Source organism: Convolutriloba macropyga, chromosome 11 (assembly GCF_964194025.1).
Source record: "Convolutriloba macropyga chromosome 11, txConMacr16.3, whole genome shotgun sequence".
Lineage (NCBI taxonomy): Eukaryota > Metazoa > Xenacoelomorpha > Acoela > Convolutidae > Convolutriloba > Convolutriloba macropyga.
In genome coordinates this window covers 45,167,752-45,181,448 of record NC_134478.1, presented here as the reverse complement: position 1 = coordinate 45,181,448, position 13,697 = coordinate 45,167,752, and the positions used below count along the sequence as shown (strand labels likewise).

Here is a 13,697-nt window from a genome sequence, read left to right as displayed (position 1 = left end):
ATCTAACAGGAGTGGAATTTAAACCCACATACTCGATGGAGGCCGAAAATTTTGGAGTTTTTAGAGAGCCTTGAATCTGGAACCCTTGAATGCTTGGCTATCTTGCCATGCACTATATGCTGCTGACAAATAGAACGCCAAACATTTAGTTTTTATAGGAAACTGTTCAAAAATGTGACAGGAGTAGGATTCGAATCCACGCACAAAATTGTGTACCAGAATTCTCATCTTCGAGAAACTCTTGAGTCTAGCCCCATAGACCGCTCGGTCCTCCTGCCTTGCACTATTAGCTGCTGAAGAAATAGGATGGCAACCAATAGTTTTCTTTGATTAGATTTGTCAAGAATCTGACAGGAGTGGAATTCAAACCCACATACTCGGATCGAGGCCTAAACTTTAGGAGTTTTTAGAGAGTCTTGAATCTGCAACCCTTGACTGCTTTGGCTGTCTTGCCTCGCACTATATGCTTTTGACCAATGGAATGCCAAACATGTAATTTTTATAGGAAATTGTTCAAAAATGTGACAGGAGTAGGATTCGAATCCACGCACAAAATTGTGTACCAGAATTCTCATCTTCGAGAAACTCTGGAGTCTAGCCCCATAGACCGCTCGGTCCTCCTGCCTTGCACTATTAGCTGCTGAAGAAATAGGATGGCAACCAATAGTTTTCTTTGATTAGATTAGTCAAGAATCTGACAGGAGTGGAATTTAAACCCACATACTCGACCGAGGCCTAAAAATTTAGAATTTTTAGAGAGTCTTGAATCTGGAGCCCTTGACTGCTTTGGCTACCTTGCCTTGCACTATTTGCTGCTGACCAATAGAATGCCAAACATTTAGTTTTTAAAGGAAATTGTTCAAAAAATGTCACAGGAGTGGGATTCGAACCCGCGCACAAAATCGTGTACCAGAATTCACTTCTTCGAGAAACTCTTGAGTCTGGCGCCTTAGACCGCTCGGCAATCCCGCCTTGCGCTATTTACTGCCGAAGAGTTATAATGCGAATCAACAGTTTTGTTTGATTTGATTATTAAAAAATCTAAAAAGAGTGGAATTTAAAGCCACATACTCGATCGAGCCCTAAAAATTTTGAATTTTCAGAGAGTCTTGAATCTGGAGCCCTTGACTGCTTGACTATCTTGCCATGCACTATATGCTGCTGGCCAATAGAATGCCAAACCTTTAATTTTTATACAAAATTGCTCAAAAATATGACAGGAGTGGCATTCGAACCCACGCACACAATTGTGTTCCACGGCTCTCATCTTCGAGAAACTCTTGAGTCTGGCGCCTTAAACCGCACGGCCATCCTGCCTTGAACGAATAACTGCCGAAGAGTTATAATGGGAATCAATAGTTTTGTTTGATTAGATTAGTAGAAAATCTAACAGGAGTGGAATTTAAACCCACATACTCGATCCAAGCCTAAAAATTTCGAGTTTTTACAGAGCTTTGAATCTGGAGCCTTTGACTGCTTGGCTATCTTGCCATGCACTATATGCTGCTGGCCAATAGAATGCCAAACCTTTAATTTTTATAGGAAATTGTTCAAAAATATGACAGGAGTGGGATTCAAACCCACGCACACAATTGTGTATGAGAATTCTCATCTTCGAGAATCTCTTGCGTCTGGCGCCTTAGACCACTCGACCATCCTGCCTTGCGCTATTTACCGCCGAAGAGTTATAATGCGAATCAACAGTTTTGTTTGATTTGATTATTAAAAAATCTAACAAGAGTGGAATTTAAACCCACATACTCGATCGAAGCCTAAAAATTTTGACTTTTTAGAGAGTCTTGAAACTGGAGCCCTTGACTGCTTGGCTATCTTGCCATGCACTATATGCTGCTGGCCAATAGAATGCCAAACCTTTAATTTCTATAGGAAATTGCTCAAAAGTTTGACAGCAGTGGGATTCGAACCCACGCACACAATTGTTTTCCAGAATTCTCATCTTCGAGAAAATCTTGAGTCTGGCGCCTTAGACCGCTCGGCCATCCTGCCTTGGACGAATAACTGCCGAAGAGTTATAATGGGAATCAATAGTTATGTTTGATTAGATTAGTAGGAAATCTAACAGGAGTGCAATTTAAACCCACATACTCGATCGAAGCCTAAAAGTTTTGAATTTTTAGAGAGCTTTGAATCTGGAGCCTTTTACTGCTTGGCTATCTTGCCATGCACTATATGCTGCTGGCCAATAGAATGCCATACCTTTAATTTTTATAGGAAACTGTTCAAAAATATGACAGGAGTGGGATTCGAACCCACGCACACAATTGTGTACCAGAATTATCATCTTCGAGAAACTCTTGCGTCTGGCGCCTTAGACCACTCGACCATCCTGCCTTGAGCTATTTACCGCCGAGGAGTTATAATGCGAATCAACAGTTTTGTTTGATTTGATTATTAAAAAATCTAGCAAGAGTGGAATTTAAACCCACATACTCGATCGAAGCCTAAAAATTTTGACTTTTTAGAGAGTCTTGAATCTGGAGCCCTTGACTGCTTGGCTATCTTGCCATGCACTATATGCTGCTGGCCAATAGAATGCCAAACCTTTAATTTCTATAGGAAATTGCTCAAAAGTTTGACAGCAGTGGGATTCGAACCCACGCACACAATTGTGTTCCAGAATTCTCATCTTCGAGAAAATCTTGAGTCTGGCGCCTTAGACCGCTCGGCCATCCTGCCTTGGACGAATAACTGCCGAAGAGTTATAATGGGAATCAATAGTTATGTTTGATTAGATTAGTAGGAAATCTAACAGGAGTGCAATTTAAACCCACATACTCGATCGAAGCCTAAAAGTTTTGAATTTTTAGAGAGCTTTGAATCTGGAGCCTTTTACTGCTTGGCTATCTTGCCATGCACTATATGCTGCTGGCCAATAGAATGCCATACCTTTAATTTTTATAGGAAACTGTTCAAAAATATGACAGGAGTGGGATTCGAACCCACGCACACAATTGTGTACCAGAATTATCATCTTCGAGAAACTCTTGAGTCTGGCGCCTTAGACCGCTCGTCCATCCTGCCTTGCGCTATTTGCTGCCGAAGTGTTATAATTCGAATCAACATTTTTGTTTGATTTGATTATTCAAAAATCTAACAAGAGTGGAATTTAAACCCACATACTCGATAGAGGCCTAAAAATTTCAAATTTTTAGAGAATCTTGTATCTGGAGCCCTTGACTGCTTGGCTATCTTGCCATGCACTATATTCTGCTCGCCAATAGAATGCCAAACCTTTAAATTTTATAAGAAATCTCTCAAAAATATGGCAGGAGTGGGGTTCGAACCCACGCACACAATTGTGTTCCAGAATTCTCATCTTCGAGAAACTCTTGAGTCTGGCGCCTTAGACCGCTCGGTCCTCCTGCCTTGCACTATTAGCTGCTGAAGAAATAGGATGGCAACCAATAGTTTTCTTTGATTAGATTAGTCAAGAATCTGACAGGAGTGGAATTTAAACCCACATACTCGACCGAGGCCTAAAAATTTAGAATTTTTAGAGAGTCTTGAATCTGGAGCCCTTGACTGCTTTGGCTACCTTGCATTGCACTATTTGCTGCTGACCAATAGAATGCCAAACATTTAGTTTTTATAGGAAATTGTTCAAAAATTGTCACAGGAGTGGGATTCGAACCCGCGCACAAAATCGTGTACCAGAATTCACTTCTTCGAGAAACTCTTGAGTCTGGCGCCTTAGACCGCTCGGCAATCCTGCCTTGCGCTATTTACTGCCGAAGAGTTATAATGCGAATCAACAGTTTTGTTTGATTTGATTATTAAAAAATCTAACAAGAGTGGAATTTAAAGCCACATACTCGATCGAGCCCTAAAAATTTTGAATTTTCAGAGAGTCTTCAATCTGGAGCCATTGACTGCTTTGGCTATCGTGCCTTGAACTATATGCTGCTGGCCAATAGAATGCCAAACCTTTAATTTTTATAGGAAATTGTTCAAAAATATGACAGGAGTGGGATTCAAACCCACGCACACAATTGTGTATGAGAATTCTCATCTTCGAGAATCTCTTGCGTCTGGCGCCTTAGACCACTCGACCATCCTGCCTTGAGCTATTTACCGCCGAAGAGTTATAATGCGAATCAACAGTTTTGTTTGATTTGATTATTAAAAAATCTAGCAAGAGTGGAATTTAAACCCACATACTCGATCGAAGCCTAAAAATTTTGACTTTTTAGAGAGTCTTGAATCTGGAGCCCTTGACTGCTTGGCTATCTTGCCATGCACTATATGCTGCTGGCCAATAGAATGCCAAACCTTTAATTTCTATAGGAAATTGCTCAAAAGTTTGACAGCAGTGGGATTCGAACCCACGCACACAATTGTGTTCCAGAATTCTAATCTTCGAGAAACTCTTGAGTCTGGCGCCTTAGACAGCTCGGCCATCCTGCCTTGCGCTATTTACTGCCGAAGAGTTATAATGCGAATCAACAGTTTTGTTTGATTTGATTATTAAAAAATCTAACAAGAGTGGAATTTAAACCCACATACTCGATCGAGGCCTAAAAATTTCGAATTTTTAGAGAGTTTTGAATCTGGAGCCCTTGACTGCTTGGCTATCTTGCCATGCACTATATGCTGCTCGCCAATAGAATGCCAAACCTTTAAATTTTATAAGAAATCGCTCAAAAATATGGCAGGAGTGGGGTTCGAACCCACGCACACAATTGTGTTCCAGAATTCTCATCTTCGAGAAACTCTTGAGTCTGGCGCCTTAGACCGCTCGGTCCTCCTGCCTTGCACTATTAGCTGCTGAAGAAATAGGATGGCAACCAATAGTTTTCTTTGATTAGATTAGTCAAGAATCTGACAGGAGTGGAATTTAAACCCACATACTCGACCGAGGCCTAAAAATTTAGAATTTTTAGAGAGTCTTGAATCTGGAGCCCTTGACTGCTTTGGCTACCTTGCCTTGCACTATTTGCTGCTGACCAATAGAATGCCAAACATTTAGTTTTTATAGGAAATTGTTCAAAAATTGTCACAGGAGTGGGATTCGAACCCGCGCACAAAATCGTGTACCAGAATTCACTTCTTCGAGAAACTCTTGAGTCTGGCGCCTTAGACCGCTCGGCAATCCTGCCTTGCGCTATTTACTGCCGAAGAGTTATAATGCGAATCAACAGTTTTGTTTGATTTGATTATTAAAAAATCTAACAAGAGTGGAATTTAAAGCCACATACTCGATCGAGCCCTAAAAATTTTGAATTTTCAGAGAGTCTTCAATCTGGAGCCATTGACTGCTTTGGCTATCGTGCCTTGAACTATATGCTGCTGGCCAATAGAATGCCAAACCTTTAATTTTTATAGGAAATTGTTCAAAAATATGACAGGAGTGGGATTCAAACCCACGCACACAATTGTGTATGAGAATTCTCATCTTCGAGAATCTCTTGCGTCTGGCGCCTTAGACCACTCGACCATCCTGCCTTGAGCTATTTACCGCCGAGGAGTTATAATGCGAATCAACAGTTTTGTTTGATTTGATTATTAAAAAATCTAGCAAGAGTGGAATTTAAACCCACATACTCGATCGAAGCCTAAAAATTTTGACTTTTTAGAGAGTCTTGAATCTGGAGCCCTTGACTGCTTGGCTATCTTGCCATGCACTATATGCTGCTGGCCAATAGAATGCCAAACCTTTAATTTCTATAGGAAATTGCTCAAAAGTTTGACAGCAGTGGGATTCGAACCCACGCACACAATTGTGTTCCAGAATTCTCATCTTCGAGAAAATCTTGAGTCTGGCGCCTTAGACCGCTCGGCCATCCTGCCTTGGACGAATAACTGCCGAAGAGTTATAATGGGAATCAATAGTTATGTTTGATTAGATTAGTAGGAAATCTAACAGGAGTGCAAATTAAACCCACATACTCGATCGAAGCCTAAAAGTTTTGAATTTTTAGAGAGCTTTGAATCTGGAGCCTTTGACTGCTTGGCTATCTTGCCATGCACTATATGCTGCTCGCCAATAGAATGCCAAACCTTTAAATTTTATAAGAAATCGCTCAAAAATATGGCAGGAGTGGGGTTCGAACCCACGCACACAATTGTGTTCCAGAATTCTCATCTTCGAGAAACTCTTGAGTCTGGCGCCTTAGACCGCTCGGTCCTCTTGCCTTGCACTATTAGCTGCTGAAGAAATAGGATGGCAACCAATAGTTTTCTTTGATTAGATTAGTCAAGAATCTGACAGGAGTGGAATTTAAACCCACATACTCGACCGAGGCCTAAAAATTTAGAATTTTTAGAGAGTCTTGAATCTGGAGCCCTTGACTGCTTTGGCTACCTTGCCTTACACTATTTGCTGCTGACCAATAGAATGCCAAACATTTAGTTTTTATAGGAAATTGTTCAAAAATTGTCACAGGAGTGGGATTCGAACCCGCGCACAAAATCGTGTACCAGAATTCACTTCTTCGAGAAACTCTTGAGTCTGGCGCCTTAGACCGCTCGGCAATCCTGCCTTGCGCTATTTGCTGCCGAAGAGTTATAATGCGAATCAACAGTTTTGTTTGATTTGATTATTAAAAAATCTAACAAGAGTGGAATTTAAAGCCAAATACTCGATCGAGCCCTAAAAATTTTGAATTTTCAAAGAGTCTTGAATCTGGAGCCCTTGACTGCTTGGCTATCTTGCCATGCACTATATGCTGCTTGCCAATAGAATGCCAAACCTTTAATTTTTATACAAAATTGCTCAAAAATATGACAGGAGTGGATTCGAACCCACGCACACAATTGTGTTCCAGGGTTCTCATCTTCGAGAAACTCTTGAGTCTGGCGCCTTAAACCGCTCGGCCATCCTACCTTGAACGAAAAACTGCCGAAGAGTTATAATGGGAATCAATAGTTTTGTTTGATTAGATTAGTAGAAAATCTAACAGGAGTGGAATTTAAACCCACATACTCTATCCAAGCCTAAAAATTTCGAGTTTTTACAGAGCTTTGAATCTGGAGCCTTTGACTGCTTGGCTATCTTGCCATGCACTATATGCTGCGGGCCAATAGAATGCCAAACCTTTAATTTTTATAGGAAATTGTTCAAAAAAATGACAGGAGTGGGATTCGAACCCACGCACACAATTGTGTATGAGAATTCTCATCTTCGAGAATCTCTTGCGTCTGGCGCCTTAGACCACTCGACCATCCTGCCTTGCGCTATTTACCGCCGAAGAGTTATAATGCGAATCAACAGTTTTGTTTGATTTGATTATTAAAAAACCTAACAAGAGTGGAATTTAAACCCACATACTCGATCGAAGCCTAAAAATTTTGACTTTTTAGAGAGTCTTGAATCTGGAGCCCTTGACTGCTTGGCTATCTTGCCATGCACTATATGCTGCTGGCCAATAGAATGCCAAACCTTTAATTTTTATAGGAAATTGCTCAAAAATATGACAGCAGTGGGATTCGAACCCACGCACACAATTGTGTTCCAGAATTCTAATCTTCGAGAAACTCTTGAGTCTGGCGCCTTAGACAGCTCGGCCATCCTGCCTTGCGCTATTTACTGCCGAAGAGTTATAATGCGAATCAACAGTTTTGTTTGATTTGATTATTAAAAAATCTAACAAGAGTGGAATTTAAACCCACATACTCGATCGAGGCCTAAAAATTTCGAATTTTTAGAGAGTTTTGAATCTGGAGCCCTTGACTGCTTGGCTATCTTGCCATGCACTATATGCTGCTCGCCAATAGAATGCCAAACCTTTAATTTTTTATAGGAAATTGCTCAAAAATGTGACAGGAGTGGGATTCGCACCCACACACACAATTGTGTTCCAGAATTCTCATCTTCGAGAAACTCTTGCGTCTGGCGCCTTAGACCGCTCGGCCATCCTGCCTTGGACGAATAACTGCCGAAGAGTTATAATGGGAATCAATAGTTATGTTTGATTAGATTAGTAGGAAATCTAACAGGAGTGCAATTTAAACACACATACTCGATCGAAGCCTAAAAGTTTTCAATTTTTAGGGAGCTTTGAATCTGGAGCCTTTGACTGCTTGGCTATCTTGCCATGCACTATATGCTGCTGGCCAATAGAATGCCAAACCTTTAATTTTTATAGGAAATTGTTCAAAAATATGACAGGAGTGGGATTCGAACCCACGCACACAATTGTGCACCAGAATTATCATCTTCGAGAAACTCTTGAGTCTGGCGCCTTAGACCGCTCGGCCATCCTGCCTTGCGCTATTTACTGCCGAAGAGTTATAATGGGAATCAATAGTTTTGTTTGATATGATAAGTAAAAATTCTAACAGGAGTGGAAATTAAACCCACATACTCAATCGAGGCCTAAAAATGTTGAAATGTTAGAGACTCTTGAATCTGGAGCCCTTGACTGCTTTGGCTATCGTGCCTTGAACTATATGCTGCTGACCAATAGAGTGCCAAACATTTAGTTTTTATTAGAAATTGTTCAAAAATGTGATAGGAGTAGGATTCGAACCCACGCACAAAATTGTGTACCAGAATTGTCATCTTCGAGAAACTTTTGAGACTAGCCCCATAGACCGCTCGGCCCTCCTGCCCTGCACTATTAGCTGCTGAAGAATTAGGATGGCAACCAATAGTTTTCTTTGATTAGATTAGTCAATAATCTGACAGGAGTGGAATTTAAACCCACATACTCGATCGAGGCCTAAAAATTTTGAATTTTTAGAGAGTCTTGAATCTGGAGCCGTTGACTGTTTTGGCTACTTTGCCTTTCACTATTTGCTGCTGACCAATAGAATGCCAAACATTTAGTTTTCATAGGAAATTGTTCAAAAACGTGACAGAAGTAGGATTCGAACCAACGCACAAAATTCTGTACCAGAATTCTCATCTTCGAGAAACTTTTGAGTCTAGCCCCATAGACCTCTCAGCCATCCTGCCTTGCACTATTAACTGCCGAAGATTTATAATGGTAATCAATAGTTTTGTTTGATTTTATTAGTAAAAAATCTAACAGGAGTGAAATTTAAACCCACATACTCGATCGAGGCCTAAAATTTAGGAGTTTTTAGAGAGTCTTGAATCTGGAGCCCTTGACTGTTTTGGCTATCGTGCCTTGAACTATATGCTGCTGACCAATAGAGTGCCAAACATTTAGTTTTTATTGGAAATTGTTCAAAAATATGACAGGAGTAGGATTCGAACCCACGCACAAAATTGTGGACCAGAATTGTCATCTTCGAGAAACTTTTGAGTCTAGCCCAATAGACCGCTCGGCCATCCTGCCTTGCACTATTAACTGCCGTAGATTTATAATGGTAATCAATAGTTTTGTTTGATTTTATTAGTAAAAAATCTAACAGGAGTGGAATTTAAACCCACATACTCGATCGAGGCCTAAAATTTAGGAGTTTTTAGAGAGTCTTGAATCTGGAACCCTTGACTGATTTGGCTGTCTTGCCTTGCACTATATGCTTTTGACCGATGGAATGCCAAACATTTAGTTTTTTAGGAAATTTTTCAAAAATGTGACAGGAGTAGGATTCGAATCCACGCACAAAATTGTGTACCAGACTTCTCATCTGCGAGAAACTTTTGAGTCTAGCCCCATAGACCACTCGGTCCTCCTGGCTTGCACTATTAGCTGCTGAAGAAATAGGATGGCAACCAATAGTTTTCTTTGTTTAGATTAGTCAAGAATCCGACAGGAGTGGAAATTAAACCCACATACTCGACCGAGGCCTAAAAATTTTGAATTTTTAGAGAGTCTTGAATCTGGAGCCCTTGACTGATTTGGCTACCTTGCCTTGCACTATTTGCTGCTGACCAATAGAATGCCAAACATTTAGTTTTTTAGGAAATTTTTCAAAAATGTGACAGGAGTAGGATTCGAACCCACGCACAAAATTGTGTACCAGAATTCTCATCTTCGAGAAACTTTTGAGTCTAGCCCCATAGACCGCTCAGCCATCCTGCGTTGCACTATTAACTGCCGAAGATTTATAATGGGAATCAATAGTTTTGTTTGATTTGATTAGTAAAAATTCTAACAGGAGTGGAATTTAAACCCACATACTCGATCGAAGCCTAAAAATTTGAGTTGTTAGAGAGTTTTGAATCTGGAGCCCTTGACTGCATTGGCTATCTTGCCTTGCACTATATGCTTCTGACCAATGAAATGCCAAAGATTTAATCTTCATAGGAAATTGTTCAAATTTGTGACAGGAGTGTGATTCGAACCCACGCACACAATCGTGTACCAGAATTCTCAACTTCGAGAAATTCTTGAGTCTGGCGCCTTAGACCGCTCGGCCATCCTGCCTTGCAGTATTAACTGCCGAAGAGTTATAATAGGAATCAATAGTTTTGTTTGATTTGATTACTGAAAAATCCAGGAGTGGAATTTAAACCCAAATACTCGATCGATGCCTAAAATGTTGGAGTTTTCAGAGAGTCTTGAATCTGGAACCCTTGACTGCTTTGGCTGTCTTGCCTTGCACTATATGCTGCTGACCAATGGAATGCCAAACATTTAATTCTATAGGAAATTGTTCAAAAATTTGACAGGAGGGAGATTCGAACCCACGCACACAATCGTGTACAAGAATTTTTATCTTCGAGCAACTCTTGATTCGGGCGCCTTAGACCGCTCGGCCATCCTGCCTGTCACTTATAACTGCCAAATAGTTATAATGGGAATCTTTAGTTTTGTTTGATTAGATTAGTAAAAAATCTAACAGGAGTGGAATTTAAACCCACATGCACGATCGAGTCCTAATAATTTTGAGTTGTTAGAGAGTCTTGAATCCGGAGCCCTTGACTGCTTGGCTATCTTGACTTGCACTATATGCTGCTGACCAATAGAATGCTAAACCTTTATTTTTATAGGAAATTGTTCAAAAATGTGACAAGAGTGGGATTTGAACCCACGCATACAATCGTGTACCAGAATTCTCATCTTCGAGAAACTCTTGAGTCTGGAGCCTTAGAACGCTCGGCCATCCTGCCTTGCATTAATAACTGCCGAAGAGTTATAATGGGAATCAATAGTTTTGTTTGATTTGATTAGTAAAAAATCTAACAGGAGTGGAATTTAAACCCACATACACGATCGAGTCCTAAAAATTTTGAATTTATAGAGAGAGTTGAATCTGGAGCCCTTGACTGCTTTGGCTATCTTGCCCTGCACTATATGCTGCTGACCAATAGAACGCTAAACCTTTATTTTTATAGGAAATTGTTCAAAAAAGGGAAAGGAGTGGGATTTGAACCCACGCATACAATCGTGTACCATAATTCTCATCTTCGAGAAACTCTTGAGTCTGGAGCCTTAGAACGCTCGACCATCCTGCCTTGCATTAATAACTGCCGAAGAGTTATAATGGGAATCAATAGTTTTGTTTGATTTGATTAGTAAAAAATCTAAAAGGAGTGGAATTTAAACCCACATACACGATCGAGTCCTAAAAATTTTGAATTTATAGAGAGAGTTGAATCTGGAGCCCTTGACTGCTTTTCCTATCTTGCTTGCACTATATGCTGCTGACCAATTGAATGCCAAACAGTTAATTTTTATAGGAAATTGTTCAAAAATGTGGCAGGAGTGGGATTCGAACCCACACACACACAATCGTGTACCATCATTCTCATCTTTGAGAAGCTCTTGAGTCTGGCGCCTTAGACCGCTCGGCCATCCTGCCTTGCACTTTTAACTGCCGAAGAATTATAATGGGAATCAATAGTTTTGTTTGATTTGATTAGTAAAAAGTCTAATTGGAGTGGAATTTGAAACCACATACACGATCGAGTCTTAAAACTTTTGAAGTTTTTGAGAGTCTTAAATCTGGAGCCCTTGACTGCTTTGGCTATCTTGCCTTGCACTATATGCTGCTGACCAATTGAATGCCAAACATTTATTTTTTATAGGCAATTGTTCAAAAATGTAACAGGAGTGGGATTTGAACCCACGCATACAATCGTGTACCATAATTCTCATCTTCGAGAAACTCTTGAGTCTGGAGCCTTAGAACGCTCGGCCATCCTGCCTTGCATTATAACTGCCGAAGAGTTATAATGGGAATCAATAGTTTTGTTTGATTTGATTAGTAAAAAATCTAACAGGAGTGGAATTTAAACCCACATACACGATCGAGTCCTAAAAATTTTGAATTTATAGAGAGAGTTGAATCTGGAGCCCTTGACTGCTTTGGCTATCTTGCCCTGCACTATATGCTGCTGACCAATAGAACGCTAAACCTTTATTTTTATAAGAAATTGTTCAAAAATGTGACAGGAGTGGGATTTGAACCCACGCATACAATCGTGTACCATAATTCTCATCTTCGAGAAACTCTTGAGTCTGGCGCCTTAGACCGCTCGGCCATCCTGCCTTGAACTTTTAACTGCCGAAGAATTATAATGGGAATCAGTAGTTTTGTTTGATTTGATTAGTAAAAAGTCTAATTGGAGTGGAATTTGAAACCACATACACGATCGAGTCTTAAAACTTTTGAAGTTTTTGAGAGTCTTGAATCTGGAGCCCTTGACTGCTTTGGCTATCTTGCCTTGCACTATATGCTGCTGACCAATTGAATGCCAAACATTTATTTTTTATAGGCAATTGTTCAAAAATGTAACAGGAGTGTGATTCGAACCCACGCACACAATCGTCTACCAGAACTCTCATCTTTGAGAAACTCTTGAGTTTGGCGCCTTAGACCCCTCGGCCATCCAGCCTTGCACTTTTAACTGCCGAAGAGTTATAATGGGAATCAATATTTTTGTTTGATTAGATTAGTGAAAAATCTAACAGGAACAGGAGTGGAATTTAAACCCACATAAACGATCGAGTCCTAAAAACTTTGAAGTTTTAGGGTGTATTGAATCTGGAGCCCTTGACTGCTTTGGCTACTTTGCCTTGCACTATTTGCTGCTGACCAATTGAATGCTAAACATTTAATTTTTATAGGAAATTGTGCAAAAATGTGACAGGAGTGGGATTCGAACCCACGCACACAATCGTGTACCAAAATTCTCATCTTCCAGCAACTCTTGAGTCTGGCGCCTTAGACCGCTCGGCCATCCTACCTTGCACTATTAACTGCCGAATAGTTATAATGGAAATCCATATTTTTGTTTGATTAGATTAGTAAAAAATTTAACAGGAGTGGAATTTAAACCCACATACACGACCGAGTCCTAAAGGTTTTGAAGTTTTAGAGAGTCTTGAATCTGGAGCCCTTGACTGCTTTGGCTATCTTGCCTTGCACTATATGCTGCTGACCAATTGAATACCAAACTTTTAATTTTTTTAGGAAATTGTTCAAAAGTCTGACAGGAGTGGGATTCGAACCCACGCACATAATCGTGTACCTTATATCTCATCATCGAGAAACTCTTGAGTCTGGCGCCTTCGACCGCTCGGCCATCCTGCCTCGATTTATTAACTGCGTAAAAGTTATAATGAGAATCAATAGTTTTGTTTGATTAGATTAGTAAAAAATCTATCAGGAGTGGAATTTAAAACCACATACACGACCGAGTCCTAGAAACTAAGAAGTTTTAGAGAATCTTGGATCTGGAGCCCTTGACCTCTTTGGCTATCTTGACGTGCACTACACGCTGCTGACGATTAGAATGCCAAACATTTAATTTTTATAGGAAATTGTTCAAAAATGTGACAGGAGTGGTATTCAAACCCACACACACAATCGTGTACCAA

General features: G+C 40.2%; 1 protein-coding gene and 13 non-coding genes across 18 annotated transcripts in view; 1 reads left to right on the top strand and 13 right to left on the bottom strand.

The window, feature by feature from the left end:
• LOC142349664 (ryanodine receptor 2-like) overlaps positions 1 to 13,697 on the top strand; it is a 227,570-nt gene that overhangs the window by 95,483 nt on the left and 118,390 nt on the right. The gene's annotated exons all lie outside the window — the stretch shown is intronic.
• On the bottom strand, positions 1,905 to 2,007 carry Trnal-caa (transfer RNA leucine (anticodon CAA)). The gene is given in 2 exon segments: positions 1,905 to 1,950; positions 1,970 to 2,007. It is a non-coding gene; the product is annotated as a tRNA-Leu (tRNA).
• On the bottom strand, positions 2,250 to 2,352 carry Trnal-caa (transfer RNA leucine (anticodon CAA)). The gene is given in 2 exon segments: positions 2,250 to 2,295; positions 2,315 to 2,352. It is a non-coding gene; the product is annotated as a tRNA-Leu (tRNA).
• Positions 2,595 to 2,697, bottom strand: Trnal-caa (transfer RNA leucine (anticodon CAA)). Its single transcript is given in 2 exon segments — positions 2,595 to 2,640; positions 2,660 to 2,697. It is a non-coding gene; the product is annotated as a tRNA-Leu (tRNA).
• Trnal-caa (transfer RNA leucine (anticodon CAA)) lies at positions 2,940 to 3,042 on the bottom strand. Its single transcript is given in 2 exon segments — positions 2,940 to 2,985; positions 3,005 to 3,042. It is a non-coding gene; the product is annotated as a tRNA-Leu (tRNA).
• Positions 4,323 to 4,425, bottom strand: Trnal-caa (transfer RNA leucine (anticodon CAA)). Its single transcript is given in 2 exon segments — positions 4,323 to 4,368; positions 4,388 to 4,425. It is a non-coding gene; the product is annotated as a tRNA-Leu (tRNA).
• Trnal-caa (transfer RNA leucine (anticodon CAA)) lies at positions 5,706 to 5,808 on the bottom strand. The gene is given in 2 exon segments: positions 5,706 to 5,751; positions 5,771 to 5,808. It is a non-coding gene; the product is annotated as a tRNA-Leu (tRNA).
• On the bottom strand, positions 7,432 to 7,534 carry Trnal-caa (transfer RNA leucine (anticodon CAA)). The gene is given in 2 exon segments: positions 7,432 to 7,477; positions 7,497 to 7,534. It is a non-coding gene; the product is annotated as a tRNA-Leu (tRNA).
• Trnal-caa (transfer RNA leucine (anticodon CAA)) lies at positions 8,123 to 8,225 on the bottom strand. The gene is given in 2 exon segments: positions 8,123 to 8,168; positions 8,188 to 8,225. It is a non-coding gene; the product is annotated as a tRNA-Leu (tRNA).
• Trnal-caa (transfer RNA leucine (anticodon CAA)) lies at positions 10,196 to 10,298 on the bottom strand. The gene is given in 2 exon segments: positions 10,196 to 10,241; positions 10,261 to 10,298. It is a non-coding gene; the product is annotated as a tRNA-Leu (tRNA).
• On the bottom strand, positions 10,882 to 10,984 carry Trnal-caa (transfer RNA leucine (anticodon CAA)). The gene is given in 2 exon segments: positions 10,882 to 10,927; positions 10,947 to 10,984. It is a non-coding gene; the product is annotated as a tRNA-Leu (tRNA).
• Trnal-caa (transfer RNA leucine (anticodon CAA)) lies at positions 12,264 to 12,366 on the bottom strand. The gene is given in 2 exon segments: positions 12,264 to 12,309; positions 12,329 to 12,366. It is a non-coding gene; the product is annotated as a tRNA-Leu (tRNA).
• Positions 12,962 to 13,064, bottom strand: Trnal-caa (transfer RNA leucine (anticodon CAA)). Its single transcript is given in 2 exon segments — positions 12,962 to 13,007; positions 13,027 to 13,064. It is a non-coding gene; the product is annotated as a tRNA-Leu (tRNA).
• Positions 13,308 to 13,410, bottom strand: Trnal-caa (transfer RNA leucine (anticodon CAA)). The gene is made up of 2 exons: positions 13,373 to 13,410; positions 13,308 to 13,341 (listed from the first exon to the last, which is right to left on the bottom strand). It is a non-coding gene; the product is annotated as a tRNA-Leu (tRNA).